Raw genomic sequence first — 25,860 nt, 5'->3', positions numbered from 1 at the left:
GATGAATGCTCTCCATTGTTGATTGCATCTCACAATGAGTGCCATGTTCAAAGAGCTGTGGCTGTCTTTCTTTTTCAAAAACAGACCCACAAATATACAGACACGCACCCATGAACACACACACACGCACGTGCAAGCACACGCACACCATGCCAATTAAATGCATAATCAGGTGACAGAAGCTCAGTAAATAATAATAATAATAATAATAATAATAATAATAATAATAATAAAAAAGCAGCTCATTTTACCACATGAACAATTCCATTTAAGTTCTTTTAGGGCCCTTAAGTGTCTTCTTGTCAATATAATTTGCCCATTCAGGGTCAAGTGCCACTGGCCAGTCAATGACATTCAGTAAATGCTGACTTCATTATTCCCAGGAGCAAACTCATTCAGTCTGTATGACATACCAAAAGAACCGTGTAGCACAAACAGACAACTTTCTGGGCAAACGCAAGCAGCCTAGCATATGTGAGATTAGCAAAGGGGGGCAAATCAACCATCAGCATATAAAAATGAAAATGAGGCAGCTTGATAATAAGCCACCCCATCCACCCGGGACTCCTTGATCTGTGATGGATGGATGGATGGATGGATGGATGGATGAAAAGGATGACGGACACAGGCTGCATTCATGCTTAACTGGAACATATCCCTTTAAAGTCTCACAATATTGCGAAACCTGTCAAAAATCGGATGACGTATTAGATTCCTTGGCAAGGCAAGTGGCAAATTTGTCTCATTCAACAGATTGGAGGCATCGTGCCGTCGATGATGATGATGATATTATTTCCAGAACTGGCCTTCGCATTTGACACATTTTCCATTCCACTGAATCTAGCTGGGAAGAAAGGCTTCTGCCAAATGCTTCTGAATATCAAATATCTGCATTTATCTGGGGTGACTCAGTCGCTTATCTCTGGAGAAGCTGCCCTAGCAACTGCGACCCTCAGCCTAAGATCTCTCTCGGTTACACATGAATCATTAAGCAAAAAATCTTATGACAATGGTTTCCAGGGCCTTAATTTGAGTAATAATTATGTAATTATTTGAGAAAAAATTGAGACAAAAATGATCTTCTTATGCTTACCACTTGAAGAAAGAAGAAAGAAAAAAAAAAAACAATGCTTTCAATCAAGTGGGAATGCAATGAAATGCAGACTTTTCCCAGACAAAGAAATCCGGACCATGATCGTGATTGTTCTTGACCTCGCTCGACTCCCGGGATACGGGTCGTCACGGTTTTCCTGAGCGCGGCGTCCCGGAAAAACGACCGGCTGTTGGGGGGCGCAGGCGTTAAACAGACGTCGCTCTGGATGGATGAGGGCGCCTCTGGGAGATGGAGTCTCGCTTTGGATGAGGGCGCCTCTGGGAGATGGAGTCTCGCGGCCCCCTCGCTCCCGCTGTCGGGAAGAGGTTAATTGGCGCCGCGCGGCTGGGGCGCGGCTCAACAGCGTCGCCGATGAGGGGCTTGGAAGAGTCCGCTTGGATGAGGCGGAGATGAGTTCGCCGCTCGCGTCGGAACAGGCGGGGCGGTGGGCCCTGAGAGGCTGCAGCGGGACGAGCAACGGCCTCTGTGTCCACCGAGAGAGAAGCCCCGGGGCCTGCTGCCCATCACACCGCCGCCAACCGCCACCCCCAGCAGCGACACGCCAGTCGCTTACTGGTTCCGTTGATCGCTCAGTCACAAAAACACCCCCGCCTGTCTTCCGCTACATCGGCGGAGCCGGCTAGCGGACCTCCGCTGATCCTTCCCCAAACGGGAGGAGTGTTTTCCCGCCTCCTGTCTGCAAAGAGGGGTCACAAAGGGTCAGCACACTGCCCCATCCAATCAGAAATGTCCAAGGCCTTTCACAGTCAACAGGCTTCCAATAAGTCCACTGAAAATAATCTGTAGCATTAATTTAGGCCCAGGGGGGTTTTGATTTTGACCTCCTTATTTTGACCTGCATTTTGATTTCCAATTTGAAAAAAATGAACTTCACAATGGTTTCAAAAACAACTGGTTTCCTTTAATAAAATGTCATAAGCAACTGATGACACGCAAACCGCCCTCTCATTTGCCCACAAAGACGTAAGCCCCAATCTAATAGTATCTACCTTCCTTTTCCCCCTTTCTTTTATGTTAAAAGAACTGTTTTTAGAACAGTAAATACATATGAATACAGTGAACTGAAATCTCCCTCTAACCATGAAAAAATACTTTTAAAAAAACCTTCCCTCATGGCCGCATTAAAAAGAACTGATTTATTCATTTCCTAGTCCTTTGGGAAATACTGACAGCCAGCTATTTTTGTGCAGACACCTCTTTTACATGAACTAGATTTCCGACAAGAGCATTTAAATGCAACTTGAATTATTATTTTTTTAAATAGAACGGTTCTGTGAAAGTCATTCCATTAATGCACAACCTCTTGAACAAGGGGTACACAAAATACAATACAGCCGAGTTGATTATTTTGGTTTTAAAATTATTCAGGTCTATTATTCTTCAACGAGCCAAGTGTATAACGATAAGAAACGGTCCATGTGACTAAACTAGACCACTGTCTAGAAGTATCTATGGTGAAAACATGGCCCTGTGAATATAAAATGAGACGTGAAACCTCTTCGCTTTCGCGAGAATTTCAGATCCTCGCACGTGGCAGGTTTCGGACACGGTGCGGGGAACTCAAGGCCCCGCCTCTCTGGGAAGCGAGCTCCTGTTGATGCGCGCGGCTCACTGGAGCGAGCGAGAGGCCGAGCGAAAGGTTACGTTCGCGCGGAGGGGACTAGCGCGACAGCGCCGCTCAACTGCCACCTGATCTGTGGGGTCACGGAGTCTGCGGGTTTCCCATTCGCGCAGACTCGTCACTTATTCCACCAATCATCATCATGATTTATCCACCAAAGCCCCGCCCCGCCACCCAGTTTACATAGACCCGCTGGACTGTCACTGATAACAGTCTTCGGGGGTGACGGAGTCTGCAGGCTTCCCATTCGCGCAGACACGTCACTTATTCCACCAATCATCATCATGATTTATCCACCAAAGCCCCGCCCCCCCACCCAGTTTACATAGACCTGCTGGACTGTCACTGACAACAGACTTCGGGGGTGACGGAGTCTGCGGGTTTCCCATTCGCGAAGACACGTCACTTATTCCACCAATCATCATCATGATTTATCCACCAAAGCCCCGCCCCCAACGTAGTTTACATAGACCCGCTGGACTGTCACTGACAACAGTCTTCGGGGGTGACGGAGTCTGCGGGTTTCCCATTCGCGCAGACTCGTCACTTATTCCACCAATCATCATCATGATTTATCCACCAAAGCCCCGCCCCCCCACCCAGTTTACATAGACCCGCTGGACTGTCACTGACAACAGTCATGATTCTGCAAGCACAGTAAGACCTTCCAAACTACCTAACAAAAAATAAAGCATTTGCACATGTATTCTGAAATGTGTTTTTAAAGCTCTCTTTGTTGTTTGCCTTTCGGTGATTGCTTAATTCAAGTTTGATGGAGAGAATGAATAAGTGATTTGGACTGAATGCAAGATTAGGTACTTTAATCCTGGGTAGGACACTTAATCCACTGCTACATCCACATCAGCATGTTTTACTTTTGCATTTTCAAATAGCCAATCAGCCAATAATCCCACACCTCGTTTGACCATACAACTTAATACAACAAGCATCATTTTAAAAAGAATAAGCTTTGTCATTGTATGTATGCCTTGCCTGTCTACTCACAGTGTTTGCACTGTGAAATAAATACAATTTTTACATATTAATTGTTGCAGTTCAGTCTTGCCTTCCAGTCAGTTCCATCAGTATTTGCTATATGCGTTTAGATTTTCAACGTGTCATGTCATTTATGTATTTATAATTTATTTTTATTACAATTTGCAGTGGTTCAATGTTCACTTGTGTTAGAGCATCAGTGTTCTCTTTTCACAGATTTAAAGAGTGCTTCCCAGCTGTGGTCATGGAGGGAACTGGTGCCGATCAGTTATCAGCTGACTGTCCCAGTCAGGCAGATGTGGTCAGAACATCCTCATTAAAGTCGTAATTGTCCTGAATTAAGGTTTTTTTTTAAATGTATTTATTTATTTACATCTATAGGCCACATAGATGCAGAAACAAGGGACTGAACATATGGCAATTATTATTATGATTATTATTATTATTATTGGTTCAAAGAGTTCAGAAAATGGTAATATTTTTAAGACAGCCGGAAGACAAATCGGACTGCAACCTTCCAGGCCTGTTTCAGTCGCTCTGCTTAACTGTTTTACCAGCAGCTGCTGTAAGCCACTTTGCTGAATGCGAACACTGTGGTGTAAGGGTAGTGCCCGTGACTGTGGCGGGGTCAAGCAGCACAGAAACACTTCCTTTCACGTATCCCGGTTAGGGTTGCCCCCACAACCCGGTTCTAAACAGGGACCGGTTCTAAACGAGCGAAGCCCGGAGCATCGGTAAGGTCCGATGTTATTGGTTCTGCTATCTGTTCTGGAGAAAATGGGTGAGATTTCCATAATGGCAAATATAGTTACAGAAACGTCACATCAAGCATAATCTTGCCACTTTCTCTCTCTGACCCTGTTTACACTTTACATTAACATGCATTTTTCATAATCCTGATAACATATCCAGATACAGCTCCCATAAAAGGAAAAAGAAAGTCAAATGGCCAGACCAGATCACATTTGTATTTCAGGAATGAATTGACTACTCAAACACAGGGTGGGGGGTTACCTGAGCTCAAGATCAAAGTTGTTATGCATAATAACCTGCTCTCATCACATCTCTCTCTCTCTCTCTCCCAATCCCTCCCTCTCCCCCTCCCCCTCCCCCCCCCCCCTCCCTCTCTCCCTCCCCCCTCCCTCCCTCCCTCTCCCTCCCCTCCCCTCCCCTCCCTCTCCCTCCCTCTCCCTCTCCCTCCCTCCCTCCCTCTCCCTCTCTCTCTCTCTCTCTCTCCCTCCCTCAGTGCCAGGTCTTTGCACAAGAGGCAGGGCTGTGCTGTGCCTTCACCACAGACACTTTGATACCCACACACTGATCCTGACACAGCAGCCTAGAAAGTAAGCGGCGTTCACAAGCACGCAGTCTCTCATCCCCACGGCGGAAAGAGAACTAATCGGTCTAAAGAGCAGCTACATTTCACACGAGTCAATGGCGACGACGCTCGTGGCCACAAGTGTAATTAAACCCTTGCCAGTACAGGAGGCGAAGCGAGCAATTCATCAAAACAACGGCCCAATGTAAAATAAATCTGTAGAAATGTGCAATTTTCTACTACTTTGCTCGCAGTCATCCATTTCTCATCCATGGCCCCATCCTCATCCACTGCAGCTATTCCGTACCAGAGCCGCATATATGGAGTTCGCTAGGCTAGGCTAATAGGCTAGGCTCATAGCAAATCATCACAAATAGGCTAATTAATGAAAGCTAATTGCTTTGCTATGCATGCATTTGAAAGATTTGGCAAGTTTTTGAAGGCGACTCAGCCCACTCCACCTCCCTCTACCACCGATCTCAGCCAAGTCCAAACTCCCTTCACGCTACTGGGAGTGGGAGGATGACCGGGGGGGGGGGGTTATCAAGTCCAAAGGTCTGTGACCCAGTCACTCAACAGTGAATTCCAAGGGCTTTAGGTCACAGCTAATCAGTCTGTCAGTGAATATACAGTTTTTTTGTGTACATAGTAGTCAAAAAGAGAAGCAGCTCCGTTGTTATAAGTTATTGAAACAGCTAGTCCCACTACTCCACGCACAACAACAACAACAACAATAGTAATAATAATAATAATAATAATAATAATTTTGTTTTACTGAGATGATCAAGGTTCTCAACTCCAGATATGCCCCACCCTGCAGGAACGTCCTCAGTAACAACACACTGATTCCTGCCCAGTATAATGCTGAAAAGTCCAGTGTTACCACAGAGCTGAAAGATGTTAGCCAAAGTTAGCTATTACAACTGCTGGGTCGATCCGAATAAATCAGGATCGCTACCTTACAGTTTCAGCACATTACGTAAGTTAGGGCCGTGAGAAACAGAAGGTCCTTAAAACTGTTTACCAAACACAAACAGGAGATGTAGTGGCAGTTGTGAATTCTGAAATTTGAAAATTCTGGAAGAATCTTGCGTAGAGGTTGGCAAGATTGCTGCAGTGGCCGTTGACAATGATTCCACTATGGCTGTTGCTTTAAAGAAACTCTGTCCAGAAAATTGTATGCTTTGCTCACATTCTCAACATAGCAGTACAAAAGATCTATGAAATCAGTTAAAGAGATCTGGATAAAGAGGTAATCAATGGCTAAAACAGTCCTGAAAGAAAACCAGCAGCTCCTAGGTAAGGAGCCCATTAAAGCATTTCATTTCAATAATTTAATTAAATATTCAAGTGTGATTTGATGTTTTATTTTCATATCAGAACTTCCCCAGCACACACTGATCCTTGACATGAAGGCAAGATGGAATTCGCTCTTCCGTATGGAGAAATATTCGCGAAGCAATACCCAGCAATCCCAGCAACCCAATCCTGCACCCATGGACCCATGACTAAGGAAACAGATGGAAAAGGCCAAACAGGGCCAGCTGAAAGAAAGATTTCGGAAGGCTGAGGAGATCATACAGCTCATGAGTGCCATGTAGACATCTACCCAGCGCATCTCCTGTGACTCCTGCCTGTAGCCAAATCATCCAATTCTCAGGAAACTTGAAGACCTTATCATGGTGCAGGAAGGAAGACACACTGTTTGTGTCAAGAATTGAAGCCAAAGTTTGTGAGGTTTGCCAAGTGCAGCCAGCCCTCGCACGGCCAGGATTTGAATTACTGCATTTCCAATGAGTGCATTAGCAAGGCATTTCACAGTCCCTGACCCCAATTGACTAATTCAGCAAAACTTGATTTAGGAGAATGGGGTGCGGGTTAAAGATCTGAAAGACGATGGAATTAAATGGTGTGGAATTAAATCGTTTGGGCACTGAAACTGTGAACGGTGATGTTAAAAAGAAGAAGGAGTAAGAAGATCTGAACACTGTAAAAATCTACAAATGATCCATCCATTATCTATACCCGCTTATCCTGGGCAGGGTCGCTGGGGTGTTGGAGCCTATCCCAGCGTGCACTGGGCGAGAGGCAGGACAGGTGCCAATCTATCGCAGTGCACACACACCATTCACTCACACCTATGGGCAATTTTGAGTCTCCAATTAGCCTACCTGCATGTCTTTGGACTGTGGGAGCAAACCGGAGTACCCAGAGGAAACCCACGCGGACACAGGGAGAACATGCAAACTCCACACAGAAAGGCTCCAAGCCGAGATTCGGAACTACAACCTTCTTGCTGTGAGGCGACAGTACTACCCACTGCACCACCGTAAGCACAACCCTTTTTTTTTTCTTTTTACAGGTATGACTCTTTGATATCGCACTCACACAGGTGTGGACACTCATGTTCCACACCTCACACAAATGAACATCCCACTCTTCCTGTGAGGAGCATGAACATCTTGCTTTTAATCTTTCCACGTGAATATGGAACATGTGAATACGGTATATGGAATTCAAAATTACTTTTTACCCAAAAATGTACTTTTTGCTGTTCAGCAGTCCCAGAAAATGAAAGTTATTATGTAAGACAGTGTTTCTCAAGCACTGTGCAGCAGTCTACAAAGCTAGCTAATTTAGAAAAGAAAGACTGGAGAAAAAAGTTCTCAGACAACTGTTAGCCGTTTCCTAACAGCAGAAATAGCTGCTACACAGAGCTGACTGAAGAACAGTGCTCAAAACTGGGCTATTTGGCAAACTTTTGTAGTCAACTCAAACTGTATATGGAAAAGCAAGGTAGAGATGAAAGTCTCCGCAATTTATTCACACAGTCACACTGCAAGGATTCAAACCTGAGCTTGCCCTCTGGCTTGTACCTGTACAAAAGGATACGCTAAATGTTTCCCTTGTCCAAAGCCCATTCAAACAGCACTAACTGACCTTCTCTCTCAGCATTTGGAAATACTCGACGAGAAGTATAAATTCTACTTTTAATCAGTGTCTTACGCAGAGTTTGATTGGGCCCTTGACCCAATGAGTTCCTCCGCGATGGAAAGCAGAAAACCCATGCCCCTTTAAGCACAAGGCGGCTCACTGAAGAACAAAATTAAATACGGCGACATTTATTTGGACGGTGTTCAGCTGGCCGCTGAAAAGGAGCGTTCAACAGTCACAAATAACGCCAGTGCAGTTCTGTCGCTCGGTTTCCAACACCTGTCTGTGCCAAGCTCAGCTTCTGAGGCCTGACATACTGCACACGGAGAAGAGAGACGGGCTGACAGGGAGGGGCTCTACGACTCGTTCATTTCACTCGTCGTAAGTGCACGATTCCCATGGAGAGTGTATCCTATTTACTTCACCATTATATAATAATAATAATAATAATAATAATAATAATAATAATCGTCAGTTTGTGTATGTGTGTAAGAGGGAAATTGTGTGTGTGTGAGAGAGAAAGAATGAGTGTGAGTGTGTTTGTGTGTGTAAGAGAGAAAATGTGTGTGTGTGTTTCGGGGGTGAGTAGAAAGTTATTTGTTTTTGGCTTCTGAGAAACTGATATGCCACAAGATTTTGAAATATTATCAGCGTGCTGCAGGAGTAGAAGGGTACGGAAATGCTGATCAAAAAAAACAAGCTAATTTAGAGCTTGATTACATTTGTCACTCAGGTTTGGTGGGAAAGAATCATTTACAGGGAACGCACTGCACACATAGCATATGGTGAATGCCATGTTTCTCCACTGACTGCAGAAAGTTTTATTTATTTTTTACTATAGTCAGTTTGCATTAGCGAGCAATAGCGTGCAAGTGCCATATGCTGTAATTCTAAGGAGCACAGCAAACAAACTGAGCGCAAAATATAGTCTGCTCCCGCAACTGGGTGAGCAAAGGTCTGTGACTGTACCCTACAAAGACATCTCTATGTGCTCCCATATCTTCATCCATCCATCCATCCATCCATGATCTATTCCCGCTTATCCTGGTCAGGGTCGTGGGGGGGTGCTGGAGCCTATCCCAGCGTGCATTGGGCAAGAGGTAGGAATACACCCTGGACAGGTCACCAATCTATCGCAAGGCACACACACCATCCACTTACCATTCGCTCAAACACTCATTGCTCAAATACCTTGCTCTTTCAAATTCAGCCGCCTCACCATTGGGCCTAGTCCTCAGTGCTGTGCATTTCCCTCTCAGCGGAAACACACACAGAATACCCTGCTCCTATCGCTTCCGCTGTTTAAAGGAAGCCGGCAGGGATTCAGAGGATTTTGTGGGCGGGGCCAGCGGCCGAAGCCTCCCTTCACTCGCCGCAGGTAATCACGTTTCAGCCGCTGTGTGATTTCTCTGACCCCGGCGTGAAATCGAACACGCCGGCGACGCTCCTGGCTCCCGTCCGTCGCTCGGGCGTCTCGCCGTTTTCTCGAGGGGGCCGTGGAGCACGACCGCCACTTTCGAAACGAGCTCCGTTCGTAGCGGGCGTACACCGAATGGCTGAATTCCAGACGTTATGTGCAGAGAGAACGGCTCACATGGCGGGCGGGGTTTATACAGTCACACGCCGCTGCGTCGCGGCCTCTGACAAGTCTAGCCTCCATTTGCTGCCTCATTCATTTCGACGGAATGTTTACATTTATTCTGTGCACTCTCGCCATGTAAAATGATGACAGTACCACTTACTTTTTCAACTCAAATTTGCAAACAAAGAGCGCTCCAGTTAGAATAGTAACCTGGCTTAATGCAGTGATAAGATGTTCCTGTTTTAAATGGCGCTGTTGTAGGCTTATGGAAATCTATCTTCAGGTCTTACAGAAACAAGTGGTAGAAATACATCAGACAACTGCGGGGACTTTACAGGTGATGGAAATTGTGGGTAAAAATGCTTTTTAAGCGATTAGGTTCCCACTTGTGTGCTCTAATGCATTTCCTCTCATTGTATGAGGAGAAGAACAAGATAAATTGTATTTGGGAAAAGGTCTAAGAGCAAATTGGATTCCCCTCACAAAGACACAGCAAATGGAGGCAACTGTCAGTCAGTGACACAGGACCGATTTGCATGAGGAGAAGGGGATTATGGCAGCCAACGTCTCTCTGAAAAGAGCCTGCTCTCCAAGCAACACGTCAGCTGATGTCACAACGTCATTAACCAACACTACAGCTCACGTCAAGACGTCATTAACTACCACTCCAGTTCATGTCACGACTTAATTAACTAACACTCCAGCTTATGTCAAGACATAATTAACCAACACTCCAGCTCATGTCACAACGTCATTAACCAACACTCCAGCTTATGTCAAGACATCATTAACCAACACTCCAGTTTATGTCAAGACATCATTAACCAACACTCCAGCTCATGTCAAGACGTCATTAACCAACACTCCAGGTCATGTCACGACATCATCAACCAGAACTCAAGCTCATGTCACGACATTATTAACCAACATTCCAGCTCATGTCACAACGTCTTTAACCAACAACTCAGCTCATGTCAAGACATCATTAAGCAGAGGGTCTATTGAAACCTGCCTCATGACAGGTGGTGGAGGATGAAGTGACTCCTGGGCCTGTGGTCCAACAGAAGTTTGTCATTTCTTCCAATTCGTCATGCCTGTCAGTGTTCCACAATCTTGTTCTTTCGATGGCACGATCTTCCTGGCTGTTCCTCGTACAGACCTCATATAAACCCTGCAACATGAGCCACAGTGTGACAGTTGGGGCAGGGTGGGGGGGTGTCAGTGAAGGTATAAACCTACGTACAGACCTCTTAAAACCCTGAAACATGAGCCACAGTGTAACTGTGGGGGCAGGGAGGGGGGTATTTGTGAAGGCACAAACCTACGTACAGACCTCTTATAAACCCTGAAACATAGCCACATTGTGACTGTGGGGGCAGGGAGGGGTGTGTATATGAAGGTGTAAACCCACGAAGAAAGGAAATCTCGAACCAGTGCCTTCAACAGTCTCTAAGCGGACAATGCGGAGGCCCTCTCACCAGGAGTGACCTGCTGGGAGAGAAGCTCACAGCCAGCCGCGACTTTTCAAACTAACAAGTCTGCAATATCTGGGCCAGAGCATCCCAGGCTTCAACCCTTTTTTTTTTTGTGGCCAGCAGTTTTCTTTTTTCCGTCATAAACCCAACCTGTTATTTGTCACAGTTGGGCGGTGAGCTGTAGCAGCCGACTGGTCGAAAGCCTAAAGTGCCCGCTCGGCCCCCGAGATTGTTAGATTAGGGGCAGGAGGAAAATAATTGAAAACACAGCCAGGTACAGACTAGCGCGGCACACCGTGCCCTCACAAAACCCAGGCCCTCACGATGCCACACAGTGTTTCAGATAACGTGTGGACTCGGAGAATTTCAGGTTGCTCAATTCGCGTGTTATCTGCAGGAGGAGATTAAGTTGTATTGACATATTGCCGTGGAAGAGTGAATTGCTATGAGCATATCAATCCCTATCATTTTTCAGCAAATGCAAAACAAACTAAAAAAAATAAGATACTCTGTGGTTTTGCAACAGGCCATCATCATAGCCTACCCTGTAGCTTGCGGCTTCCATTCAAGTAAACATTTCAGCGGACACAGGAGGGCTGCGCTCGGTGTATAAACGGAGTAAACACGGTGGGAAATGATAAAGGAATCCTGCCAGATTTCTACCTGATTTACTAACATTAAATCGCCTTCCTTTGAAGGATATTCACTAAGGTGAATAACCTTCAAGGTGAATTACCCAGCATGCATTTTAGATATTATGCGCGTTACTGTGTACCAGGGAAGGGGGTCCATTCCATTAAATTCAGTCGATTCAGAAAATGAGCAGAAGGGAATTTCATAAATTGAATAGCGCAGGCGAGGGTCCACAAGGATATTTTAAAGTACATTTTGATTCATATTCAAAACTGGCAAATATGAAATGCAGCTGACCCTCAAATCGAATGTATACTGGACCTTGGACGGTTGGAAAAATCAAAGCTAGCAGCTCCGAACAGCCCGGAACATTCCAACATACTGTATGTTCAATATGCAACACTGCAAGGGTCCAACCGCAAGGTAAAGCCTGGATGTACATTTGTAACAAATTCCCCCAAACCACATGCATATAATTAATGTCAATTTATTAAGGCAAATACAAGGGATTTACTGCTGTATGTATATTAAAACTATGTATAATGTATATTAAAACTATAACAATGTATACCATAGTACTGTATATTTTTGTCATATACTGTGTGTGTGTGTGTGTGTGTGTTAGGGTTACAGAACACTGCTTTTAGAACAGAGGCTTAACCTTGTTAATGCAGTGGGCGTATGCCAGGGGCTGTGCATCACATTACCTAGTATAGGAGGTATAAACAAAGCATAGGGTCTACACTGCGGGGCAGTGCTTTAAATTGCAAAAGCCAATGCATATGCAAAGGCTGAATGAATAAAACACACGTGATTAAATATTCCTTGGCTCAGCCATTAGCATACATTATACATGTGCTTAAACACACCGAGACTGTAAAAAAGCCTTTAAAATGCACACGAGGGTTGACCGTCGACATGTATGGTCATGAAGGTAAGTGAGTCCTTTTCTCGTAGGCGTGTAGGCCGGAGCTGTAAGGAAAACACAACTTAAAAGCCCCGGAAATATGTTTGCCTCCACGTAGAGACCATTTACAAAAACCGGTCGCGATGCTGTCAAGTTCACGGCGTGTCACTTAGAGAGAAGCACACCGGAGGCAGTACCGAGTGCACTGGTGTGAATGAGAGGTTATCATCTTCAAGCGCAATCATGTTATCCTCACAGTTTATTGTTTTTCTTTTCTCTTCCCCCCCCCCCCCCCCCGAAGCCATTAAAACCGAGACACATAAGCAGATATTATGGCTGGCTATCAAATGATTTTTTTGAGAAAGAGTTAGTCAAACGAATCATTTGAAATTATGTCCATTCATGTTCAGATTTGAAAATCAATGCTTGAGAGCACCAGAGTATCTGGGAAAGAGTATTGACTGACCCCGTAATGTAACCAAGGAACTTATTTCATTTAAATGACCAAGGATTTTGTTAAAAGCCATAAATATATTCCAAGTTACTTGATTTTATTTTAACGGATTATCTATTTACTTTGAGTGCCTAAGGTATAAAAATGTCCCAGTAGACGCTAGGGAACTGCTTCCAAAGGATCAAGCACAAGATTTTAAATGCAAATATCTTTCAGCCATTAATGCTAATCAGTGTCCACTGGGTGAAAAACAGCAAAAGCAATATGATCACCATTGTTAAGCTCTGACCGTTGGTCTGTGTTTATTAATCATGTCTTTCTGTAGCCAAATCAGCATATGTGGAGTATGTATGGGGCGACATAGCTCAGGAGGTAAGACCTATTGTCTGGCAGTCGGAGGTTGCGGTTCAAACTCGCTGGCGTGTCAAGTTCCTGAGCAAGACACCTAATCCTTAACTGCTCTGGTGAATGAGAGGCATCAATTGTAAAGCGCTTTGGATAAAAGCGCTATATAAATGCAGTCCATTTACCATTTACCATGCATGATCGGCCCAATGAAGCTAGCCTTATTTACACATTCAACGAAACAGGAAGTTTCTGCAGATTGTTTTTTTTTTTTTTTTTTTATATTCAAGGAGAAAAACCTCAGAGGTGAGAGGGGGGCTCGGTCAGGTCCTGGTGGTAAAATGGAAACTGGATCTATCTTCGAGTTTCCGCCACTGGCTATAGAAGACAGGTCGGTCACAGCAGATGAGCAAAACCTGGATAAAATAATAAAATTGAACGCCTCTACACCTGTGCACAGATGGTGTATTATCTCACATTTACCCCACTATAGGTGGGGTGTATATGGGATGACATAAAATACTGACAAGATCAACCCCACAAATGTTTCCATGTTGGCAGGCTAACAGTTTCATCTTCCAGGATATTCCCATTGGTTCCCAGTCTTTCAATCACTTATTTATTTTTGCAGCATGGGTTTTTTGTGCACCCAGAGGATTAAAAATCCTGATTCAATCAACATACTTCATCAACACTGACTTGCATGCAACTGGAATTTTTTTTCTCCATAAGTTTGGAGAATTCAGCGGTTGTTAATTTCCTTGCTGACCTGGATTTGAGTAAGAAAACATTCCACTTTCAGTTGTAAATCACAGTTAAGGCCAAATGTTCATTAAAACCAGGCTTTGAACTGAGGCATGAAGATGCTTCAGTGGCAGTTAATCTCCTACTAGATCATGTGACAGATATTAAGTTAAGGGCCAGGACGTACCAGGAGAACAGCTGTTGGCCCTCAAATGGCATTTGAGGTGGCCGCACTGTTTTCAGACTATATGCCTGGCAATCTGCAGTGAGCCTTTCCAAGGATCTGGAGACAGATCCAGGGGCACACACCATGGAGGATCCAGATAAGGGGTGGGATCCAGGGGGCACACCAGGAAGGATCTGGGGGGCGGGGGGGGGGGGCAGGGGCACACCATGGAGGATCCAGATAAGGGGTGGGATCCAGGGGCACACCATGAATGATCCAGAGAGGGGGGGGGGTTTCAGGGCCACACTATGGGGATCCATAGAGGGGGGCGGGATCCAGGGGGCACACCATGAAGGATCCAGATAAGGGGTGGGATCCAGGGGGCACACCATGAAGGATCCAGATAAGGGGTGGGATCCAGGGGGCACACCACAAAGGATCCAGATAAGGGGTGGGATCCAGGGGGCACACCAGGAAGGAAGCTTAACATAGCCAGGGTTTCTTGCCGTTAGCTGGCTTGAAAAAACCTAATAACTGTAATCAGGCTTAATCTCTATCACAAAGGTGGTTTTTCACACTGGATGGTGTCAGATCTTTAGACAAAATGTAATATTAGACAAAGGGAGTAAACACAAAACACATTTTGAAAATAATCTCTTTTAATTAATTAAGAAAGTCATCAAACACCCATATCACCCATACCTTAAACTTAATAACTGGTTGCCCCACCTTTAGCAAAAATAACTACAACCAAATGCTTATAATTTGTTATCAGTCTTTCACATCGCTGTGGATAAATTTTAGCCCACTTTTCTTTGCAGAACCACTTTAATTCATGAACTGCTTGTTTCAGGTCCTGCTACAGCATTGGGGATAATCTGTAATAGAGCATCCAGGTGCTTCATTGCAAATGTGAGATGAGCATTGATGTTTCTCCTCCTTAGCAGTGGTTTCCGCCTGTTTTATTCCCTCATGAATCTCATTTTTGCTCAGTCTCTGTCTCATTGTACAGTCATGAACACTGACCTTAGCTGAGGCTAAAGAGGCCTGCAGTTTTTTGGATGTTCTTCTGGGATCTATTGTGACTTCCTGGATGAGTTGTCATAGTGCCCGTGGAGACATTTTGGCAGGGCGGGCACTCTCGGGAAGATTCACCACTGTTCCAAGTGTTCGCCATTTGGAGATAATGGCTCTCACTCAGTCCAAGAGCCTTATAAATGTCTTTGTAATCCTTTCCAGGCTGATATATTTCAACAACTTCTCATCCCTTCTCAAATTCCCTTTGATTGTGGCGTAGTGTGCTTGTAGAAAGTTTGTTGTGACTATAACATTCTGATGGTAAGGTTCAATATGAGTAAGGTGTAGATTCAATCAGCTGAATCTAATTATCAGTTATCAGGTTCATTGCTAGATTGAGTAACTAATGGGGAAATCACTTTTTCACGTGGGAGAAACAGGAGTTTGATCATTTTTCTCAATAAATCAAATTATGAATTAAAAATGTTTTGTGTTTATTTTGTGTTTACTCAGTTTCTTGTTGTATAATATTACATTTTGTGTTAAGATCTAAAGCCATTCAGTGTGGCAAATCTACAATTAAAGAGAAAATCAGGAAGGCATATACTTTTACATGGCATTGTACAATTACCACTGTTGTGTATCTGCTGATGTTGACCAAGATATTGTTAAATGTCAAATGTCTTCTAACCCACCCTAAATCATGTGAGGTGTACGGATACGACATCTTATAAACTTGTATTCTGGCCACTCGGGAGATGCCCCACAGATGGTGACTTTCCACGATTTTGCTCATGGGGATGCTCTGCCACTTGTGTAAGCAGCACAAGCAGTAAGTGAAGAGAGGCAAGGCAGAAAGGAGTTTTATTGATTGAGGTGCCTACCCCCCAGTCTGCAATCTCACCAGCAACCCCCCACCCCCACCCCCTCCCCAACATCTCACCACCCCTCCAACAAAGAAATCCTGGGGAAAATGCTGCAATGGTTACCCAGTGCGAAACAATGTGTTGGGGGGGTTCTGAATTTCTATTTAAAATGACGTGCTACCTAAACTATAGCCAAGATATGCTTTTAAATACAAAGTTGGGAAAGCAGCCACGCAGAAGACTTCAAAAGCACATACTGAGCCCTACATAAGAGTGAAAATCACAGAAACGCGCCATATGATGGGTAGTACAGAGCAGACAACTTCAAATGCATTGAGAACAGACCTGGGTCAAATAAGTATTTGAATCCAAAACAAAAACGTTTCTGTGCTCTATTGATCTTGCCTGGTGTAATTGAGCCTGCCAATATGACCTGAAGATGGGGTCTGCACTTTTTGAGAGTAGTTTCATTGGTTCCAATACACCATACAAGATCAGTAAAACGTAGAAAAGTATTTCAATCCAAAACAAATACGTATTTGACCCAGGTCTGATTGAGAATATGCAACAACAATAAGGTGCTGGGATTACTGAATCTTTTAAAAATATATGTATTCTATTAAAAAACAGGCAAAAGATCAAATCTGTTTTATTTAAGTGGCAACAAAGAAAAATTCAAGAAAGCTGTCCTTTAATAAGTACAGGAACACCTCTGGTCAAATTTTGTTGCCTTGTTTTGTCACACCTTTTCGAAGTGAAAGCTCTCATTGATGTTTGCTGAGAATTAGATGTGCTCGGGCTCAATCTGCTAATGTGGATTCTACAGGTTTGTCACTCACAGTCACTGTTGGTGATTATATCTCAGATGATTTTGGATCATTCCAGTGCTGCTGGAGAACTTTTCTAAACCCTGCTCAAAGTCAGAGCAAATGGCACCATTTCCTCCTGTTCTTTGCAAAGCATTTTGGGGGATGCCCATTTGATTTTGGCCATTTGTGCATGCAGACACCGACATCATCACCTGAGAGATGTACAAGGAACACATTTCCCATGTCCATATCACAACCTCGCTCAGACGTCAAAACTGACACCAGATCAGCACTGATGCTTTCAAACACCATCTTACGACAATGCACAGTGCGAACAGGACACCATAAAAAAGAAAGTGGCTAAAATAATTAAAATAACGTCGGTGCTTAAAAAAATGTGTTTAATCGCTTAGAGATTTCCAGTGATTAATCGGCACAGCCCTAATTACTACAGCATCTCAAAATTAATTTTAGTAAAAGCGGAGCAGGAACACATCTTGTAACCCGGTAACGCGTGCAGCAGGCAGATGCGGATGGTGATGGGATGTCACGGGTTATTTATAACCTCAGCAAAGGCTTCCTGTGGCGGTGAAGGGGGGGAGGGGGGTGGGTGGTGATTACTGAGGGTCTGGACTGGAGCGTTCTCAGGAGCACTGCACGGATACGTTTCTGAGGGTCTGATTTACGGTCCTGCTCATATAGGTAAAGAGGGTCAAGCTTGGTGTTAATCATTATCTATCCGCTTAGCGGAAACCACCGCCTTGTGCTACTTATACTTCTCATCTTCATGACAATTTGCACCGTGCCGTATTTACTGTGCAAGTCCCTGCAGCTTCACCGCAGTGGTTCAGTGTCAAGAGCGTCAATGGCAGGGCCCCACAATAAGACCTGTGCGCCACAGGTGAGTCATAGTCTCAACCTCAGACCAGTGACAGGTTTCACGAAACCAAAAATACGCAGAGCTACTCTATTACATCTGTAACTCACAGATTTGAGCCAATCATTGTTTTGTTGAGGAGTGGAAAAAAAAAAAACCCTTCCAATTGGTTAACGGGAGCTCACTGGCAGCTCACTGCAGCTCGACCCGACACAGGGTTCATGGAAGCCTCCTCTGGTCATCTCCTCCTCAGAGAGCAGGAGCGAAAGGGGTCAGCCTGGCTCTCAGCTTGGGAGTTCCAGTTAACGGAGCTCGCCGGCAGCCCATCGCAGCTCGACCCGACTCAGGGTTCATGGAAGCCTCCTCTGGTCATCTCCTCCTCAGAGAGCAGGAGTGAAAGGGGTGAGCCTGGCTCTCAGCCTGGCGTTCCAGCTGCGTGCTGTGGCTGGGTCAGGCGGTCCCCCCGCTGTTTAAGCTCCTCCGAGGGCCAGCGCTTTTCACAGCACACAGCCCAAGAGACCGAACGGGGCTCGATCGGGATCAGCTGAATAATTGAGAGCCTGCTGACTGCAAACGCACTGCGAAATACCCACTGTCAAGCATTAAATCCAGAATGTCAAGTTGCCGGAGTCAGATATGTTTCGGGGGGGTGGGTGGGAGGTGGGGGGGGGGGGGGGGGTGGAGCTGGGTGCAGTAAGAAGCACGCGGAGCCGAACAGCAGTGTAATTAACTGAGGGATCAACGGCTACTCCACAAAGCACAATTAGAATTCCCAGGCACCTCCACCCCTGGACCACATTTCATACGGTGACTACAGAATATCTACTGCAGCAGCAGAGCAGAACTGGTCTTTCATTTTAATTTACAGACAGGAACAGCCTGATAACACAGAGAAGAGAATGATGAAATCATCAACATTCATGTGATGCCACGTGGATATCCAGGAAGTAGCTCTCCATGCACCTTCTCAAACAAATAGCATTTTCTCACTTCCTAACAAAGGTGAAAAAAATCTACACTCTGAACCACCAATGGCAATGACCAAAGAAAATTGGAAATGTTTTTTAACAAGGATAATTGTAGGTTTGACACAGTGAATGACATGTCAAAGAACTACGTCCCTTGTGTGAGCTGACAGTGAACCACCAATGTCAGATTGACATGGAAAATGTCACACTGCTCCACTGTGACAGCTAATGACCAACGGCACCCATGTCCTTTGACATAAACGAAAATGTCACTTTGACCTGAATGTTTTATGTCCACTGTAAGAACTGTTAATTAATTCTCACAACGTTAATGGAAGGTGGGCTTGTTGAGAACACGGGCCCTCTAAAAGAAGTGTCCTCGCGCCCTTTTTTTATTCAAATCTGAGGTGAACACATTGGTGTAACACTAAAAGTAGCATCTCATGAGTTGTGTCGTTAAAGTTGCAATTTGAAATCGCTATTTTTTTTCCCACTCTGTCGTGGAACTACAGTAATTTTCTCAGTAAGATACAAGGGTATCTGTTCTGAGGTGCACTGTAAGTTTCGTGACTTCCAGTGCAACGAGACAATTCATGGTCGTGACTTGATCATGAACATAAATGCTCTACCACTCACTCAGTACACAGCCCTGTACATAGACCAATTCAAGAAGAATCCCATGCAACCAGTGCAGAAGAAACAATGCTCTCTTTCACCCAGCCACCTCCATCCTATAGCTCCTCAAACTGACTGAGTCTTCCGCAGAGCGAAGCCTTTCAATGCCACCGACCTGTGGCTCTGACGCGTTTTTAACAGGCTTCTTCCACGAATACGCACACAAGATGAGGAGACAGAGCTCGTAGGCCTCTGAGAAGAATGCCCTCCTGTTTGCACGCATTGGCGGAAGCTTCCGAGCACACAGCGGAAGACTTCGACAAAGGACGGATCGCGGAGAGATCAAACGCATACGGCCTGCAAAGCGATCGATAGCCACATGTCCCTGGGCACCCACTGCATTTGGGCAATAAAAACCTTGGCCTGACAGCTCTGTTGCACTTCATCCTGAGCAAAGCAAAGCAATTCAAAAACAATTATATCTGAATCCTGTGGAAAAATCTGCTAACATCTTCATTCAAGCGAAACGCAACACGCTTTATCATCAACACATTTAAGGGAATGTTACTTTTTGCCGCCAATTCCACATTTATTTTCAGTGACCAGGAGCTGATGTCATTCCATAAGTCACAAACAAGTACTAAAAAATAAAGTATTAATATGGGTTTTAAATGTATTTTTCAGATTAAAGGGCAAAGGGCACTGGAGTTAGATGGAAGGGTTCCTAAGCTTTATCTGCAACCAAGCACAAGCATTTTCAAGGCTGTGGGCTTTTTGTTTGCTGGGCTAAACTGCCAGCTTAGAATTTCTAAATTTTGATAATAGTATGCTGGAAAAAAATGTGCATGGACCTGGGTGGAGATTGTCATCACGACCCAGGGGGGTGAGAGAGAGATTGGAGAACACAGTCCAAGGGGTGGGGGGAGGGGGCTGGAACCCCCAATTTTTGGGTGTACCAGTCAAAAACTGGGACTGCCATGGACTCCCAGGAGACAGCATACCCCCCAGCAGGGTGTACTCGGAATCGCCAATGGAAATGACAGCGGGAAATTATTCTTAATTTTCCCCTAATGTGTTTGATTCAATTTGATATAGTGAATGACATGGCATATCACTAAAGTTACTGTCCATTCACATAAATGATAGTGTCAGCTTAACAAGGGAATTATTACTCCAAGCCATCATTTCCAAGGCCATCACCTTGGTAGCTGTTTGGTGCATTTTAAGAATCAGTCAGGCTTCATTATCTAAAGCCTTCTGAATCTTTAGGCAATTTATAATTCTTCTTCTTATTATCATTACTATTAGAAGTAGTAGTAGTAGTAGTAGTAGTAGTAATAAAAGTAGTACTAGTAGTAGTATTAATAGTGACAGCATATGTTTTACCTGGCACTATTCCTAACTCTGGTACTCACATAACAATAAAAATGTAAGGTTTGAGTAACTGAATAGGAGAATTATTATTATTATTATTTTTTTTCTTTATTTTTAAATACCAATTTTAAAAAAAATTGTTGTCTTCTCAGCATCCCACCCGAGGGTAAACGGGGTTGATGGCCTCCTGGGTGTCATCCAGCGTGTCAGGCTCTGAGACCATCCCAGAGACGCTGAATCTCCCATAGATGGTATGTGGCTTGGGCCTCTTCACCACCACACACCAGATGTTAATCTTTGGATAAGCGCGTCTGCCAAATAAATGTAATGCAATGTAATATTCAATTATGTCATCCACCCCCATTTCCGATTCCACCTTGACGCTTTGTTGCGGTGCTGTCGTCTCCAATTAATGAGATTGAAAATTCATACATGTGCTAACAAGGAGACCGAGCAGGACCACCTAGAAGAGGGTGGGCGTGGAGAGAGCTGAATGCGTCTGTTGAGATTTGCGCATTGTTGTACCGTGTACTAAATATAGCACCCCATGAGAACCACTGAAAAGGGTCCAATTTAATCAATCAAAAATATTCTACTGACATTCACGAACCACTAACAGTAAATTTTAGTTTTAAGTTAAAGGCAACTCAAATATACTCACATTGTAGTTGCACTGGGGAAACAGTGTGGCTACAATGGCAACCCCCAACCCAGCAATTTTTATCAGATTTGATTTAGATCTACGTTCTTTCAAAGGGCAACCAGAGAGGAGAAGCCAGTTGGCAGACAAGATCAGAATTAAACCTGTACCATTTCCTTCCACTGCTCCATCATTCCAAAGCCAAGCTACCCAACTGGGACAATTCGAGCACTTAAATGGTGAACTCGCGAACAGATGGCCTCGCCATGTGTCGTCCTTCTAAAAACGTGCCCATACAGATAGTGGTGGGTTACCGCTCGTTTGAGACCCACGGAAGCTCAGCTGGCGACAGACTGCCATTTTAAGCAACCCGGCCACCCTCTCTATCACAGAGCATTCAGCGAACAAAAGACAAGCTGTCAATCTTACACCATGAATAGCGGATCTCTGGAGATAGATCACCCGCACGGCACCTACGCGGTATGTCAGCTTGAAGTCTGCCGAACTTTAAAACATGTCACATCAAGCCCGATCTCCAGCATCTCTCGAAATAGCACAGAGAAAGAAAATCACGGAGTTGTGACCCGTCTCAGAGATGGTAGTATGTGACTGCTGAATTTACAGAAACGAACATATATAGGCTACAATTTGAAAAAAAAATAAAAATACATTAAAATAAAATAAAAAAGAGAGAAGTTATGGAAAAACACGTTCGTTTCAATAAATTGAAATGTATTGGCCAGATAGATTGAATGTGCGGACAAAACGGACATACTGCATATTGCAGCACAGTCAGAACTTCTTTTCAATGGGCAGGCGGAAAATATCGTCTCAGGTGCAAATTAAAGGGGCCAGTGGCAAAAGTAATCGCGATTGGAACACCACAGCCCCCTACCTGTGACGAAGAATAAGACATGATCGGGCGCTGCAGTTTGATATTCAGTAGGCTATTATCTTCAATTAATACATTTAAGATATGCCGTATGTGTTATTACAATCACACACACGTACACACACACACACACACACACACACACACACAAGAATGGATGATTCATTAATTATGTTTCCGAGGTAACAAAGTGTGGTATATTATTGAATGGGAAAAACACGTTACAAACCACGGAAAGCCTAGCATATTAAAGCACATGTACTATATATGTGGTACCAAAGGCTAAGATATATGTAAAATTAATCCAAAACAGCTCAAATGGAGTGAAATGCGATCCCCGCAATTAAAAGGGCGCATTCCAATAGACGTTGTAATCACTCGTTTAACAAAATTTCATTTTCGAGTGCATTTGTTTCGGAATCGCAGCATGTCCAGCACACCACGGACCATATCTTGGCTTCTACCAATTGGTAATGCCAGGCAAATTGCTCAATCCCCTACCTAATCCAACATAACATTTGCTTCGTGGTACATAGCAACCGCTGGTAGGCTATGGGGAAAAATAGGTATTCTCCCCAAGTTAAATGCAGAAAACACATCTAGTGAAAATAGCCAATTTTCTAATGGGGCTCGGGGAAAATGGAACACGCGTATTCAACCTTTTATAAATTAACAATAATTATGCTGGGGAATGTTTTGGCTGTAAGAAGTTTAAAAAATAACACGCATTTTAATATTTTACTTTAAATGAACAATATTGTGTTTTATGCGATACGGGTGCACTTCGGTGTTACCATTATTTTAAATAACCAGTTTATTGCTGAGCAAACGGTATACTATGGGGACAAACTAGTAGGCTACTATACAATTCTCTCATGAGCACCAAATTTAGTTTATATAGATTTTGCTTGGGATCCACAACCATGCCGCAAAGTAACGTTTTTTGTCCCCCCCTTTGGGGCAACTTGACTTACCAAGGTGCAGACGCGCTCACAGAGTGTGCAACCTCTATAGAAACCAAGTCTCGCCCTTTTCTGATGCAGAAACGCGCACCAATGCGTTTACCTTTGTAGAAACATTGCTTCATTTGAGACGAAACTGCAATATCCACCCCAGATAAAAACATGTACGATACACCACAGTATTAGAACACCACTGCTATGTGTTCTTTGCACGACTTGAGCAGATGTTAGCACAGAATACAACATCACTTACCACCGGATACACGCTCGAGATGCAAAGAAAAAAAAACCTATAGGCTACTTCAGACCGCAAAACCGCTTCTGCTAGATAATCCACAACTGATTGGGAACCTTTCATACAAAATTCCTCGACATGTAGGCGTCACAAGATAACATCGTGGATGAGTAGAAACTTCACCAATAACAAATTTAACCATCTTTATTTTAGTTGAACGTGATCCTCTGTTTCAAAAGAGCTATATGAAAGCACTGCCGCTTGGACATATTGTTCCACTCGTGTAAAAAATGCGGCTGGGTAGGTTATATTTTTTGCTACACTGCACAGCTGACCAACGAGGCACTGAGTTTGTATGTGGACTCATATATCATAACCCTATTTTTTGCCCATCCCTCTTAATTGTCTTACATTATGCCCATTGTTACATACAACTTGAGCGTTCCGGAGACTCGTTGTTTAATTCCACGACGTGTATTTCACAGCACAATACCATCATACCCGAATGTGTTCCAGACCATATCAAAGTCGTGTAATGAAAATATTACCTGTGCGACGGTGCTTTTGAAAGGAAAGTGGTTTTACATGTGAACGCTGATGGTTACTTCTCTTCGTTTAGGTCGAGTTCCCTCTCCTTGCAGTCCTCTTTCCGACTTTAACAATCTCCTGCGCTGTCCGTCAGCGCTGAGGTGTAATAACGCGAATCCAATGGACTGTAGTAGACGGGTAAAATCGTAAGAAAACGCCGCCGTGTCGTTTTAAGTTGCGGAGAGCAGAAACACAACCCCATACATTGCCTTATTTTTTCTCGGCGGCGATAGGGAGCTGAGAACTCTTAACGACGTCTCATTAGAGTTCTTGCGTTTCAATTAGTCCCATCTAATTCGAAATCTAATCGAGTCTTTCATTATAGAATATTTATCGATATCTACAACTGGCATGGCTTGGATGTCAAAAATCAAGGATATGCAGAATAAAAGATTATTTGTTCTCGGCACCCACAGAAAAAGATGGTAAAATTCCCAAAACATGTGCTTGTAACCCAGTAGACAGATTATATCCGCGTTTTGTGGTCGTTGGTGTTGTTTTCAACAAGCAGGAAAATCCTTTTCAGGTACATCCGAGGAAATATGCGCTGCTGTACCTGCACCCCGTCTTTTACGCTGCGGCAGCAGCGAACATTTAACGGCTCTCGTCCCCCTTACATAGTTACTGGCATTGTAGGGATAGATTAACGCTGCCTTGCAGTTTTACCACTTCTCCGGGTGCGCTCAATATCCCCGCGTCCTTCAAAGTCAAACAGCTATGTAGCAAGTGGAATTTATTTGCCACGCAAACGGTATCCGTCATTAGTGATATAAAAATTAAATCCACAAACTTAGTCACTGCGTGATTTCCTTTGGCAAAGAATTAATATAAAGAGATGAATTTACCACAGCCCGAGAGAGTGTGGGACAACCTACGCAATCCGCTGATCAAACCTTTATATCAAATCAGCTGTATTGTCATCTTGGGTGTGTATCTTCGGTTTATGGGAGGAGGTTGAGGGTGTTCATGGGCGTAGTTTTCTAATATGAGCGACTGTCAATCAACCTTGAAGCGTACAAACTGTAAAACGGCATCGTCATAATTTAAGACAACTACAGGATTCAGATTCAGTTCATGAAAACGAGTGGACAAATAGGTTATGTATAATGACAGGATTACGCGACGTTACGGCACCTTACCAAAAACGATCGTAGAAAAGGTTCGCAATCCTACATTCAGTATGAAGCTGAACATTAATTGCGATAAAGTCATCCCTTGTATCCCCGATATCACCTATGTGAATAATAAAACAATATTATAAAAGTATTATCTAAATCAATGGTATTTGTCAATGGCAATGACTGGGTACTATTAGGTCGTTTTGAAATAAAATACTTATTTAAAATATTTGTAACTCTTTATCACAAAAGCACCACAGCTTACTATGTCCAGATAATGACATGAAAGACAATGAAAGAATACTAATCTACAACATCTAATAATAATCTATTGTAGTAAATTCCAGTTAGTCATTAAATTTCTAATAATAATAATAATAATAATTCATTTATTTTTGAGTTAAATACATTACCTTACAAATCCCCTTTATTCAACTTAAGATTAGTTGGAGTTATACTTTGAATATTGGTGGCTAGGTCGGTTTGCTTGGTAAAAGAACTGGGCCTGTACTGTACAGGTTGCTATTTAAAATCTTATTTCGGCACTGCTGCATTGCAATTCAGCAAAGTCCTTAAGTTTAAAGTGAAAAAGAGGAAACCTCATGTAATTTAC

General features: G+C 43.8%; 1 protein-coding gene across 2 annotated transcripts in view; it reads right to left on the bottom strand.

The window, feature by feature from the left end:
- Positions 1-25,078, bottom strand: part of zgc:172282 (leucine-rich repeat and fibronectin type III domain-containing protein 1-like protein) — a 119,297-nt gene extending 94,219 nt beyond the window's left edge. The window contains exon 1 of one of the 2 annotated variants that reach the window (XM_064301892.1): positions 24,090-25,078. The gene's annotated coding sequence lies outside the window, so the exon portion shown is untranslated. The remainder of the gene's footprint in view (positions 1-24,089) is intronic. The other variant, XM_064301891.1, reaches the window with a different exon arrangement.
- Positions 25,079-25,860: the final 782 nt, after the last annotated feature.

Source organism: Anguilla rostrata, chromosome 12, assembly GCF_018555375.3.
Source record: "Anguilla rostrata isolate EN2019 chromosome 12, ASM1855537v3, whole genome shotgun sequence".
NCBI classification, from domain to species: domain Eukaryota; kingdom Metazoa; phylum Chordata; class Actinopteri; order Anguilliformes; family Anguillidae; genus Anguilla; species Anguilla rostrata.
This window is presented reverse-complemented; position numbering and strand designations above follow the sequence as displayed.